Raw genomic sequence first — 11,249 nt, forward strand, 5'->3', positions numbered from 1 at the left:
ACTTCCGACTTCAACTATAGGCGTTCCTTTTGTCCAGGTGGGAAAGGGCAGTGTTGAGTGAGACTCAGTCAGGGACAGGTTGAAAATGTCAGTGAAGACACCTGCCAGTTCAGCGCATGCTTGGAGTACACGTCCTGGTAATCGATCATTGAGATGAATAGGTAATCTCTGGTGTTACTTAGAGGTAATTGGAGGGGAGTTTACAAATTGGCTCTCCGAATGAACGGCACCGGCACATGCCTGAGCTACACATGCCCTCAATCTGTCATTCAGAAGGGTCATGTTACTTTAAAAAGTGTTGAATTATTCATACATTCAGATTCATCACGGCCACATGATGCAATGGTGCACTGAAGAGAAGGGAGGGGAGAGGTTTTCTCCGAACAGACATCATTCTAAGGAGGCACTTACAGGGGAATTATCATCTTTTAAAAAGGTGGTTGAAAGACGATACTCAGAAATGTATCAAACGGAGGGAGGGAAGGGATAATAAAACAGATGAATCAAATGTCACTGAAATGATTTGAATAAACCTACTGGGCACAGATGTCAGTTCAATGTCTAGTTTTGATTTACATTTGGTTGAGTTGTGAATTAAATGTGAAATCAACAAAACAGATTGCCATGTCATTGATTTAGGTTAAAAGTTATGTGAAAAATAAACTCAATTCCCTTACGTTGATTTATTTTCAAATTCAATCAGTTTTACACGTAGACATTTTTGGGGGGAAATGACATGGGGACAACGTTGATTCAACCAGATTCTGCCCAATGGCAATAGGTGACCTTTCTAGTTAATACGAGCTCTTTAGGCGCGATTCAAACAGGCTTGTCAAATGTCCTTTACGTTGCATTGATTTTGCACGACCATGCGACATAATTGACATACAACCCAATCAGTTACGAGTGATTGGTAACCGATGCAAATGTAATATCACTGCATTACTAATTTCATAATAGCTGTTACGATTTTGAATATATATTACAGCATCCCTTATTACCCCTACTGTACAGAGAGACAGATACATGATCTGTCATTGTTACTGAAGAAGGAAGGGTGAGATAATAACTTTTCTTAGGCCTTGGCTCTGTCTACTGTGATATCATGCCTCGTGTTGTGACAGGATCAGAGACAGGCAGGCAGATAGCAGCTCTGCATATACAGCTATAGCCTTTCGGGAAGGCTTTCTTTTTGTTTTAATGGTAACCATAGGGGAAGTATGTATGTGATTAGGTATGAATTGAATTGGGCCAATACACAGAACTTTATTAAATACCTACATCTAACCAGTACTTCTTGAATGTAACCTACAGGCAACTATCACATTTTACAAGCTCTGCTTGAATGACACCACGACACCCGTGTGGAATCCGAGAGCTAAATTGAAGAGTGTGGAGTGCCGAGCGTTGCCATGGTGTCCTGTCTAACTTGTTGTGAGGTAATTCGAAGTCTGTTGATTCCCGACAGTGACACACTCTCCCTCCGTCATTACCTTACTATCATTACTCCATCCCTCTTTTCTTTCTTTCTTTCCTCTCTTCACTCTTTCTCTGGACGCTGAACATTCACGGCCATTACGTTCGTATTCCACTGCAGGACCATGTCCGTATCGCCAAATCACAAATACTCCCAATGTAGTGCACGAATGTAGAATAGGGTGATCTTTAAGATTCACCCATGACATATATTTGGACGGTCGCTACCAAAACGACAATCATCAGTGTATAGGATTCTGGTGGACTTGTCCCGAGGCCCCCCGAGGTAAGAGCGCCCCTGTGGGGATGGGTAGATCTGTCATGTATGAAGACCTTCAACGCCATCACATTGTCTTTTTCAATTTCAATCCACGATTGCTTATCTGAAAGCATGTTTGTCAGATAAAAAAAACCTGTCTAGAAGTTGTTCTCTGAAGGCTGAACCATCCAAATCGCCATGACATCAACACAGGGCAACACAGACCCATAAACATTCAGAGGTGCTAAACCTGTCATAGCAGCCAGACTAACAAGCCCTCTCTGTGTTACCCCTCAGACACACACTCAGACCCTGAGTGTACACTACTACCCACCGTGACCTCATGTTCTAGGCTGTGAGATGCCCCTTTCCATTTCACTCCATGTCAACATAAATGATGTCCTTGTTAAAACGCACACCTGTTTCTCTCTCTAGGCTGGGCCTGGATTGGGGCACATGTGCAGGAGTCCACCTGGGAGAGGTTGAATGACTGCCCTTGCATTGGTGACTCACAGCAACTCTTATCTAAGAGGAACTTGAGCCCTTATCCACACTACAAGCTCTCAGTCTTACTGGAGAATTAGACGTTTCTCCGCGTTTCTCTAAACATCAAATTCCGAAGTTATTCCAAACGTCAAGTGTTTTGACACCCTAGAATGACTCTTCCTGCTCAGTATTGTTCCGTTTCTTCAAACATAAAATGTAGAAGTTCCTCCAAACATCAAATTTTGAAATTTAAGGGTTAAGGTTTGGGATAGGGTTAAAACATTTTTTTTTAAAACTAGTGTCCACCACACAACCTTCTGATCCAGAGTCATGGGATTAGCGCCATCCACAATGCCCTAGCGAAACCCAAGCCTACTTGACGGTAATAACCCTCATTGTTGCTCCTAGTGGATAGTTTGGAAGGCATCTCCCGATGTCCTTAGGACATTTTTATTTTTTATTAAAATTATTTTCAATGACGGCCGAGGAATAGTGGGCTAACTGCCTGGTTCAGGGGCAGAACAACAGATTTTTACCTTGTCAGCTCGGGGATTCGATCTTGCAACCTTTTGGTTACTAGCCCAACGCTCTAACCACTAGGCTACCTGCCGCCCCAAAATGGATAGACGTCCAATTTCGAAGTCACTCTTGAGCGAGCGTCCTGATCCACAAAGCTTCTCAGAGTAGGAAGGCAGATCTAGAATCTGTCCATATAATCTTATTCATTATATTCTTACTCTTAGACGCTTTGTGGATATGCCCAGGTTTCACTTGACAACTGTATCACCAGTGTGCCCATGGGAACTAGGCTTGTTGCACCAGTAGATCTGTAGAGAGTGCATTCCCACTGGGCACACACTGGTTGAATCAATGTTGTTTCCACATCATTTCAATGAAATTAAGCTCAAGTTCTAGGGAATGAAAGGAGACGAGCCTCAGAAGACATACAGTATTTTCCCATTCCCCATGATGTCACCCTTAACCGTGGAGTGGAAGAAAGTTTGTTTTTCACCCCGCTAGGTACACAGCAGTACGTTCTTCAGTAAACGTGAACCAGTGTGAAAGGGGACACAGATGTTGGGCTTCAGTCCTTTTCCCAAGGTGTCATTAGAGAGAAAGAGAGAGATTGAGTGAGTGAGCACAGAAAAAGCTTAGGGCTGCATGCAGGTGTCTGGTGGTTAGTGAAGGCTGCATCTCTGTGAAAGGAGCAGCTAGGATTAGGCCCACTGGGAAGGATCTCTGAGGCTGGAGCAGTGGGTAGGTGGGGTGGGAAATCTGAGCCCCTCCTCAGATCATGGGGAGTTCGAAGGATCAGTGAGTGAGGAGGGGACTGGAGCTGAGGGGAGAGTGGGAAAGTTGCAGCAGCCACAATGTCTTGAGTGTCTCTCTGCCCACCTAAGAGGTTTCCCAAGAGCCTACTATCATCAGACTACCTCATGGCGGAACCATCATGCACTGCAAACTATTGTAACAAGGAATCCATCATTTATAGATTGTGACAGATAATGTGCTGGGGTACTGTTTGTTTACAGAGTCAAAGGTTGGGATACTGTTTGCATTCACACTGAAATCAAATTGTTAAGGAACACATTCGCTGCAAAATGGTGCCACACCACCTCCACTATGTTTCTCGCTTTTTACGACCGCAGTTTTTGTGTGAATATTAAATAAGGTTGATTTATGACCATCAAGATAATGAGATAGAGAATAGAATAGCCTAGCTGGGATACACACGTCCCTAGGAAGCTCGCTACGGAATCTTCGGTCAGGTTAGGATGATCCACAGACTACTGATGCGCGGGTCAGCTGTTTGTTCACCCGCTTGCTAATAACCCGTCCGCAACCGTCCGACGATGTGTGATAAAGTGGAAATCTGAGAACCTGGACCTGATCCTAATCCGCAAATATAGAAAATATGCTGTGCGGTTTTAAAAAATGTATCGAACATGTGAATTTTTTCATCAACATTTATTCATTAAATATTTAAGGCAATTGAATTAGTAGCCTGATGTTTTGCTTGAACAGAAATGGTAAAACAATAGCCTAAATTGACCCCATGTGTCACGTTCTGACCTTAGTTATTTTGTTATGTCTTTGTTTTAGTATGGTCAGGGCGTGACTTGGGTGGGTTGTCTATGTTCGTTTTTCTATGATTTTCTATTTCTGTGTTTGGCCTGGTAATGGTTCTCAATCAGAGGCAGCTGTCAATCATTGTCCCTGATTGAGAACCATATTTAGGTAGCCTGTTTTCTATTGTTTTTTTGTGGGTGGTTGTTTTCTGTCTTTGTGTGTCTGCACCAGACAGAACTGTTTCGGTTGTTTCATTCTTGTTTTGTTATTCAGTGTTCAGTTTACTTTATTAAAAAGATGAACACGTACCACGTTGTGCATTGGTCCTCACCTTCTTCCCACAACGACCGTTACACCATGCGCATGCTTTTGTGAAATTGCACTCTAAAATTAGGCTACTTTGCCCTTGAACAATTTATTGAACAACTATGTTTTTCTTGAGCATTTAGGCCTATTCATTTGAAAAGGCTTATTGAACAGTAGCCTATTCCTTTGCTGAATTGAAACAAAATGACAAACAATAAATTGACATCTTGTAGGACAACAGCCTGTGTGGGCTAATAGCCTATGCTTTCAGATTAATAACATAAAGAATCGTATGAAATAAAAAATAGACATAGAAAACAATAATAATAAATAGACAATAAGACAACAACATTTGGAAAATCAAAGTACCCACTGTCCAGTAAAGAAGCTATAATTGCCTACTTTGTCCTTCCTTTCTTTTGCAGCACTGTGTTAAGAAACAGAATAGCATCTGATGTGCCAGGTTTCAGTCAGCGCGTGCAGGGCGCAGGATAATGCAGGGGATTACCGGGGCTGACGCCACTGGACCCAGGCCCTGGGGGGTCCAAAGAGGCAGCAAACAATATATATATCGAAAAAAATTATAATAATTACAAATAATATGAAGAAAATATACTGTATACACAGTGCATTTGGAAAGTATTCAAACCCCTTGAATTTTCCAAATTTTGTTACATTACATCCTTATTCTAAAATTGATTTAATTGGTTTTTTTCTTCATCAATCTATATGCAATGCCCTATACTGACAAAGCAAAAACAAGCATTTGGAAATGTACTCAGTACTTTGTTGAAGCACCTATGGCAGCGATTACAGCCTCGAGTCTTCTTGGGTATGACGCTACAAGCTTGGCACAACTGTATTTGGGATGTTTCTACTATTCTTTTCTGCAGATCCTCTGTCAGGTTGGATGCCGAGTATCTCTGCACAGCTATTTTCAGGTCTCTCCAGAGACGTTAGATTGGGTTCAAGTCTGGGCTCTGGCTGGGCCATGCAAGGACATTCAGAGACTTTTCCCGAAACCTACGGCCGTAGGTTTGCTTATTGCGGATTTCAAAATACAATTGCGGGAAAAACATACAGTTTGGAAAGCAAATACCTACTAATACTGAAAAGAGAAGAGTAATCGGTCTGTAGAACCAATACAATTTTTTTTCTCAACAACTCCCAATTTGTAGCTAACAGCATCACTGTTTTTCTAAGTAGCTCATCTTGATATAGATTGCCACGACGAGTGCAAAGGCCATCACCGTGAGTAAAAAAACAAACATTTTTTAATCCGGCCCAGGGCGCATGTACAGTAAGGCCCTAAAGTTTAGGCTTATGCACAAATGCCAAATAAAGACAAGGCAACAGTAAACATGTCGTCCAGCACAAATTATGCTTTTTTCAGAAGAACAGAATAGCATACTCTTGAGTTGTCCTTATGTTAGGACCTGATCTGGCTATGCCATATGGCTGTGGGCTGCACTAGTTCATTTAGCAGAATTACATGGCATTATTTTATATTATTTTATAGTATGAAGAATACAATTGAACATAGCTGAATAAAATAGAAAGGGTATTTTCTCCAAACAATTGAGAGTGCGCACATGCGGCTATTCTGTGTTGAGCGGTTAACAAAGAAATAGGTTCCCCTATATGCTTAATTTTAAGTTATTTATGTAACTTTAGTTGTGATACAAATGTTAGGCTCTATGTTTTTGGTTTGTAATACTTTCTAAGGTTACATGATATGACTCTAATGATGATTTGAAAAAAGTTGCATGAAAGGCATAAACTCTGCTTTGTTTTTTTTTGCGCAATGCTGTACACACTTCATCAGTCTCTCTCTGTGTGAAGGTAATGCTGCACGAGTCTTTCTCCAATTCCGAGGCGCATATTGAAGATATTGGAAGAACTGTCCAATTTTACATTTAATTTGCCAACAAGATGAGTAGACCTAAAGAACAGCAAAAGCACTAGCTTATGTAACTCTACTATCCCTCATAGTATAGATACCAAACTTATTCTGAGACAGATGTGGGATACGATAGATCCCAAATTAATATAACCACTAGCAACCAAAAACCTGTTAAAGCAATGAGCCTGACCCAACAGATGAGAACGTTTAGCTTAAAATGATGATAAACTATTAGGCTATTTCTTCACATTATAAGCGCAGCAATGTGCACAAGGCAGTAGGCTATAAGCACGTATGTTCCATTAGCAGGAAAACATCATTCCCAAAACAAAAGGGACCACAAATGTGATTATGCATGTTATGCTTTTATTATAAAGGTTCATTTCTATGGTGAAAATGATTTCCCCCAAACTTGAAACTCCCGCGCTGCGTATGTACTGTATACCAGTTAGGCTCTACACCCGTTGTAAAGAGGATTAATGTGCTTCATTTTAAGAAGTTATTTGTCCACTTTAGTTGTAATACAAACCTTATCAAAACATGTAGGCCTATGGGCTAGGCTACATGAGGTGTGAAAAAAAAGCATGCGCTGTTTGCCCTTAAGCTGGGCATCATTCGGTTTTAATATACAATTCACAAATGATAGGCTAATACTATCACACTATTCTTAATTTAATCTTGTCTTTACATATACTAAATAATATATCTGTGAAATTTGTTTTGATTTAGAATGGACCTGTTTTGAAACAGGGGCAGCGGAAAAAAATACATGTCATCTTTGCACTTATATAGCGAATGGATGACGCTTTTCCGTGGTTCATTTTCATGGCAACCAGGTGGGCTATACTCCTGTTTTAAAGAGAAGCAATGTGCTTAATATTAGGAAAGTTGAGAAGTAAATATAGTAGGCCTAGCCTATAGAAAGCTGATGGGATCCTCCTCTTTTTAATAGAAGCCATCACTCTGTTTTCTCACGCAATTGCATTGCCTATAGAAATGTTGCGCAACATCAGCTCATCTGCTCTCATTAAGTGTTTGATTAGATTTTCAATTATGTTTTCATTGATGTCAGTTTGATTAGAGGGACAATATAGGGTGAGGTACCAGACAGTTAGCAAGTTTGATAGTCTACTGATGACCATGAGCGGCCTCAGAGCTTGGAGAAACCTAGGTACCGTGACTAAATGGTCACGTGGAATTTGACTGCCGTCATGACTCGTGACCACCAGTGTGGCAGTAATACAGACACTATAACAGCTCTAGGTGGGACCAGTCTAGCCAATGAGGGCAGATACGCATGTGAACAACAGGCCCAACTCCGATTTACATTTTTTGTTTTGTTTTGTTGCCGGGATGTCACGTGTCCAACATATCAGTACACTTGTAACAACCTAAGTATTACAAAACTTCTATTCAAACTAATAAGCCACACTTAGAAAATAAACATTCTGATTGACCTCCATACAAAAACAACAACAAATAACAGCACCTGCTGGAGAAGATCCCTCTCGCTTCGCCTTTTCCTCTCTAGTGTGACTCACAAATGTTTGTTAATTACTCAAGCTCCTGCCTTGGGCCAGTCAGTGTAATTTTGTAAATGCCGGATCTCTATGGCAAGACGCATCATTCACCCAAATTTCCTCAAAATCGGACAGTGCTTTCTGAGATATCACATGTGACAGTATGAACTAATGGACATCCACAGTCCCCCCCCCCCTTTTCATTGTGGGGGCCGATAATGAAAGAAAAATCTCAATGTAGCCTATAGATATGAATTGCACAAAAATGATACATTTATAGATGTTTTTATGCACTGTTTTCTTTTTATTCAACCCACCATATCATCCACACAATATTTCATGACTCTCAACCCGCACACCACTAGAACAGACCTCAAACCCATTGCACTACACTGAAAGACTATAATTCTAACTAAATAATCATGTCAGTCCAGGAACTGGCACTTAGCATTTAGCCTACTACTAGTGCATATCCAGGCTGTGAAACAAGAGAGAGAAAAACAGCAACACCCTGTTTGGGGAAGTAGTCCTGTCCTGAGTCTACATTCCCCATGTGGGTTAATGATTACACAAAGGTTAGATAAGAAAGTAAAATTTAGCCTACAAGCCATGTAATTTAAATGAATTAATTTCAATTATTTAGGATAGCTGTGTATTCCTGACTGCGACACAGAATCCTGGTTGGTTTCATGCCTGTGTCGCTCGCTCTCTCTCTGAATTAGTATGGTGCGCACGTTGGAGTTGGGTTAGATTAGCATATGACAGCTGACTAAATTTGGCGCAATAAAGCTCCTAAAATCCCCCTAGTAGGCTGGTTTTGTAAGCATATAAGCCTGTACCAAGGTTTTTCCTGAGTTCTGGCCTTATAGCCCCACTGGTTCTGGCTAAAACACACCGCTGACTCATGCTGTCAGGGTTTTTTTAAGCCCATATCGTAGTAGAGGCAACGTGACCAGTGTCGCCTACCTCCAATGGGATGCTGCTTAGAACGATATCCCCTTTGGTAAACTTTTTACAGCACTCTACAGAAAATATAGTTCTGTAGGTTATAGAATAACTACTTTACATAATACTACAAATACAATTATATGACCATGGGTTTCTGTGTGGAGATGGACAATATAGATTAGCCTACAACCAACAATGACAAGTGGATTTAAGCTTCAGTCAATACAATTTTAAAAAATCGGACAGCATGTTGACGTTTTTAATGCTCATTCGATGATTGGATAAACATAAAGATTGAAATATGTCAAAAGCTATTTTTACTCAGATGAAGTCATTATCAAACACACGCACGCGCGCAATGAGGCACAGACGCACGTGGGCGTGAGTGAAATTTCAATCGATTATTCTGCTTATGGTGTAGTAACCTCGTTTCACTTACCGATACTAGACACTCTTCCCCATCTTTCTTCTCGGTGAGTATTACGTGTATTAGCCTGTATCAATTCAACAGTTCTGCTAATCCAAAGATCCGTGGGAGAAAAAAAAAATATTATCCCACAATCTACTCACAAAAAGTAAGGTCCAAGAAAGCCACAATCGAATGATGTTAGGGTCTCCTCTGGGCTATGACTTGGTTTACAGTACCACTGATATTGGTATAGCCATTCACTTGTCTTGATCTTCTAAAACAGACTTATTCTGGAGAAAAATGCCGAACATAAAAATACGAACGAAAATACTCGTAAAAAACAGTCCCAACTGAACCATTCAGGAATTATTCGGTTCGCGGGTAGTGCCTTCGCTATTCAGACAGTGGCTTCAACGCACAATAAAGGTGTGGTAATGTACCGGCCCCGTTTCGAACAGATCACGGCTGTCCAGTCGGTGTCCACGGCCAGACAAAACGAGAGTGAGAGGCTACAACGGGGATTGACAGCACATCAGACGTCCTCTGAGAGCTGGAAGAGAGGAGAAAGAACTAACGACGATGAATAGAGAAATCTAATATCCTCAGTAAACAAGTCGCCTGCAAGTCTCTCTCTCTCTCGCTCTGTCTTTCTCTTTCAATGCACACACCCACATGCTCCAGTCCTCATCTCCGCCTCTCTTTACAGTAGCCTATGCAGCCTAAAGCAAATTCTTTCATCCTCTTGATATATTGCATTATGCTATTGGATAGGTCAAATTCAATATATTTTTGTAATTAAAATGTATCATAACACATTCATTAAAAAAACATTCACTTTAATATTAGTTTGCCATTGTATTTGTGAACAATCATTTTAATAAATGACTGACAATTCATTTTCATGTGAATTATTTACAGATTCGACAATTATTTACTGTTGTCAAATTGAGTTCATGAGTGTGTTGATATTGCCACTGAGTCAGTAAAAAAACACCCAATAATAAAGAGGAAAAGATTCAATAGAGGGCATTGTTTTTCTCCAATAAGTCACATAAAATAAGCCTCCACATCTAGCCTATTGAAGATAGAGAGCAAGTGCGAGAAAAGCAGTACTACTATTTCAATATCTTCTGTTTTAGGCTTATCTTTGAGTTCAGACTACAAGTCAACAAAGTTATCCCAGACTAATGTTCTAATATATAATAAGATGGCCTCTCCTAATCATCATCGACTCCCATGTGAATGGCAGAGCAGAGCAGGGCTCAGTGCAATTAATTAATACATAGCTCTCTACCCATGACCCCTCAGAGAAGCCCACTATGCTAGCTCCTTAATATGTTAATATGCCTTTGACATTTAAAGATGCTGCTGAGAAAGAAAAAGAAAAGTTAATTAATAACATTAACCCAATTATGGATGACAACGGTATGTATGATGGTTAAAACCCCTCTCCTGTGCCAGGGCTTGGGGTTGGTTGTAATGGTATTGTTGGATGTTGTCATAGAGAGCAATAGTAATGGTATCTTTTTGTAGGCACTACAGTGCCATCAAAAAGTGTTCAGACCCCTTGAATTTTTCTACATGTTATGTTACAGCCTTATTCTAAATATATATATTTTTTAAGTAATCCCCCCTCATTAATCAACACTCAATACCCCATAATGACAAAGCAAAAACAGGTGTTTCTAAATTTTGTGCAAAATTATTAAAATAAAAAACATAAATATCACATTTACGTAAGTATTCAGACTGTTTGTTTACTCAGTCCTTCGTTGAAGCACCTTTGGCAGCGGTTACAGCATTGAGTCTGCTTGGCACACCTGTATTGTCACCCCTGTATTTGGGGAATTTCTCCCATTCTTCTCTGCAGAT

The 11,249-nt window shown here is 40.4% G+C and overlaps 1 protein-coding gene across 1 annotated transcript in view; it reads right to left on the reverse strand.

Moving 5' to 3' along the window:
- The window catches only part of LOC112220470 (ras-GEF domain-containing family member 1C), a 48,958-nt gene extending 38,912 nt beyond the window's left edge, over window positions 1–10,046 (reverse strand). Inside the window, exon 1 of the mRNA XM_042302907.1 lies at window positions 9,408–10,046. The gene's annotated coding sequence lies outside the window, so the exon portion shown is untranslated. The remainder of the gene's footprint in view (window positions 1–9,407) is intronic.
- Window positions 10,047–11,249: the final 1,203 nt, after the last annotated feature.

Source organism: Oncorhynchus tshawytscha, linkage group LG21 (genome assembly GCF_018296145.1).
Source record: "Oncorhynchus tshawytscha isolate Ot180627B linkage group LG21, Otsh_v2.0, whole genome shotgun sequence".
Lineage (NCBI taxonomy): Eukaryota > Metazoa > Chordata > Actinopteri > Salmoniformes > Salmonidae > Oncorhynchus > Oncorhynchus tshawytscha.